The sequence below is a fragment of the Zophobas morio genome, unplaced genomic scaffold, assembly GCF_036711695.1.
Source record: "Zophobas morio isolate AGI-343-1 ecotype UQ-CSIRO unplaced genomic scaffold, CSIRO_AGI_Zmor_V1 ptg000666l, whole genome shotgun sequence".
NCBI classification, from domain to species: Eukaryota; Metazoa; Arthropoda; class Insecta; order Coleoptera; family Tenebrionidae; genus Zophobas; species Zophobas morio.
In genome coordinates, this window is record NW_026972769.1 from 15834 (window position 1) to 19752 (window position 3919).

Below are 3919 nucleotides of genomic sequence, written 5' to 3' on the forward strand. Positions count from 1 at the left end.
TTTAAGATCTTCTAAACTTTTGTTAATTAGAAAAAGGCTTGATTACTAAGATCTTTCTAACTTTACCGTTACTCCTTATTTATTTAAAAAGGATTTTCCTTTAATAAATTTCATTTAGTGAGTTTTTTTTTTTAAGTTAATGTATGAAGGGTAATTATATTGTAATAGATTAGTCTAAGCTATTATTGTTTAAGAATTATCACTGTTAAGATGAAGCTGACTACCTAATTGGTATTACACAAACGGCAGCTGAAATATTGTTACTTGAAAACCTCTTAACAAGTATATTAGCCTAATAATAATATATATATAGTAACTTTAAATTTTCAAAATTACCCAAATCTAAACTAATAAATATTTAAAAAAAAAAAAGTACTATAGAAGAGGAAGTATTTTGTATACCTAAAAGATATTAATATATTTCAACTTCTTTAAATTTCTTTTAAATTACTAATATAATTTGGTGTATTATTTAATTTTTTAAAAAATAGAAAAAATTTGAATATATTAGTATAGTACATTAGAAAATAATGTTAAGAAAGATTAAATAAATAAAATACATAAAATAAACTCCTATAGTATTGATATTAAATTAATATCATTAATATATTCATAGCCTACAAGACCTATAGAAAATAATGTTACGAAATGTAGAATGAAATAAAAATATAAAAATTGACTTCCATATTATTGATATTAAATTATTGGCATAATATGTTTATAGCCCATAATCCAAAAATAATGTTAAGAAAAATAAATAAAATGAAATAAATGAAAATTGACTTCTATATTATTGATTTAAGAATATTGGCATTAATATGTTTAGGCCTAGGTGCATGAATTGGAAAAATAAATATTAATAATGAGTTACGTATGCGTGGTAAATTATTGTATAAGATCTTAAGTTTATTGTTAAACCACTATATGTAGTTCCCTTGTTCACAACCGTATTTCAAAAAAAAAAGGTTTTAGGCTGCATAAAATGTTTTTTAGCTCTAAATAAGTAATGGAAGTAATAAAGAATTCTATTCAACTTGAAACTTAAACATCGGCTGATCCCAAAAGTTATGAATAATAAGTTCACATAAGGGCCACGAAGTACTTGCACACAAAGCGAAGTTTTCCATGGCAGTTTATTTCCGTGCAGCTAAAATGATACTGATGAAACTAATCTTAATAATTCTCGTAAAATTGTATTAATTCTAAAGTGTGGATGATGCAAGCAAGCTTAGCTAAGTATTTCCAAAAGGTCGTTGATGAAGCTCTTAGAATTATACCTAAATGTTCTTAAGCGATGTAGCTTGCACTACTGCGCAAAGAGTGTGAGGTGTGACATTGAAAACAGGTAGCAGCTGCCATTCGGACTCTCTTCTACAGCAAGCAGTGTGGCTTGAAATTGGGGAGACCAAAAAATTTCAAAATTAATTTGTTTTTAGTATTTAATTACACAAAATTGTCTTCTCGAAAGAAACTAACAACCCCTTTGGAAAAAATCAAATTACCGTAATATTGTTAACGTATGAATACCGTGATTATTAAAAGTACTGTTTTTTCTATTTAGCATTCTTCCTGCTTTTTAAAAAGTGGGCCACTTGCAGAATTTAAGGGGGTGCAAGTTAAGTATGCAACCAACAAAAACCGAAAAGAGAGCCTCGCCAGTAAGTGAGGAAATTCATGTACAGTTCTTACGATATAATGGATTTGTTAATAATAAAAGATCAAGAGGTTGCAAAAGTTGTGGTTTTTATTTTGCTTACAGAAACTCTAAAGAAAATTAGTAATCGTTACCAACAATTTTTATGTTCACAAGTTTTAACAAACCCGTTATAGAGCTCCCATCTTTTGCTAATAATTTCTAGCAGTTTTAAACCAAACTAGGCTCTATAGCACGAGTACGGGACAAATGTTTCTCCATTTTTCTTGGTCTTATAGAACAGACACTACCTCTTTCGGCAGAATTCATTGTTTAGCAGTAATGCTTAATCTCCTCGACGACATTAGTATACTTTATGCAAATATAAGGTCTTTAATAAAGATGGAACATAGTTGGCCAGTGCTTAGAAAAAAATAAAACCTCCACCCTTTGAACAGGCCAGTAAAGTCAACATTTTTATAAAGGGGAAACTAAATGGAGTTATTCAAACCTATAAGACAGCTAAACGAAGTTAAAGTATTTATTAAAAAATTTTTTTATGAAAGGATAACCACTATTGTTCAAAATTGTTTGCACATTTTAATTTCGTAAAGATTTACGCTTTGATAAATTATTGGTTTTATTGATCTCTTATATTTATAAGTTTAGATTAATAACTATTTAAAGTAGTTGTGTATTAGGATAATTGCTTTCTTACGTAAGTTTTATCGCTTTTGAGCTTTGAGTATTGATTGAAAAAGATTTAGCATGTGACTTCCCTTTTGTAAACTAGTTTAATCTTTATACGGGCTGTTTATGATTACTTCAACATAGTATTTTTCTTTAGAGTCTTTGGGTGACAATAAAAGCGAAAAGTTTTAATCGATTAAGGAAATGATGTAAATGCCTTTTAGATCAAGTCAAGCTTTATACCCGAGCTCGCTCGTAAATGTGATGTCAGTAGACCACAATTTCCCAAATCAAAGCTTAATATGATCCAATTCGTCCTTTCAGTGACCTGGCCGTCCCAAGATATCAAAAAACCGGAATGTAGATTAACTTGTAAGACAGGCTATCAGACTGCACAAAAAGCTTAAATAATCATAGAAACAACTTTAGATAGACTGGTTTCAAGATCAGTTGTATAGAGTGCATTGCATGCTTCTTGTCTATTTGCGAAAAAAAAATTATTAAAATCTCCTTTGATAGACCAACACAAGTTACTAAGTTAGCCATTTGCGAAGTGGTATGCAAAATGGTCAGTTTCTGACTGTGCAAAAAAAAAATTTCGGAGGAAACCAAGATCAATCGATATGGTTCAGATGATATTAAGTGGTGTTGGAAGGTCGTGGGGTTCATCAGGTCTCCCTAGGGTTAGGCTGTGCTGGGAGAGGGTTTGAATGTTTTACAAAAATCTCATTACGCACCCGCTCCCATGACTTGTTAGTCAACCTGTATAGATAAAATTATTGAGACAAGTCTCATATCAATGTAAATATTTTATAGTTAGAGAAACTTCATAATCCACCCACCAGATGAGGGGACAAATAGTTAGAGAAGAGGGAACAATAAGATTCTTTATAAGATGGATTTAAATTCGCTTTAAAGGCTAACCGTAAGGACAACCCGAAAAAACCGCTCCTCTAGATAGTGTTATAAAATAAGGAGGTTTTTGGTGACGTCGCTTTCATAACTCAACTATTCTCTAAAGTGTCCTAGAATTTTCAGATTCACAGAAGTGAGTTAATTTTTTGTTCTCAGTTGATGAAATAGTTTTAACACTTTCTTAACCGGGTTGACGAGCTCGTTTGAGGGCGTCTTATTCCTGTGGGGGGGGAATGGTTGTGAAAAATCTACTTTTCTGCGAAGTCGATATTAACGTTCCGTAAGAGAAGCGGGTAACTTAAGCTTGGAGGCAGTACGGTAACTGTCTCTACAGCATTTTAATTTAGTATACAAACAAGGCGAATGTGTCATCAAGCTCTATTTTGTTTCTCTGTACTGTCGGTTTGAACTGAATTTGTGCATATAACAAAGAGCGAAACGACGACCAAATGCTGGGATAATTCTGATAGCTCTAAAAGTGTTGATGGATGGATTCCCATTCCGCAAGGGTCCACAGGAGGGGAGGGGGGGAAATATTACTTTCTTTGGATTACATTAACCCTCAATTACTATAATGTTGCAGTTTACTTGCAAATTTCCAAAACAGTTGGAAATTTAACCCCCAGGATATTCAGAAAACTGTCTCCTGGTTATGGTTAGCCCTCGTGGTCCTGTTGTATC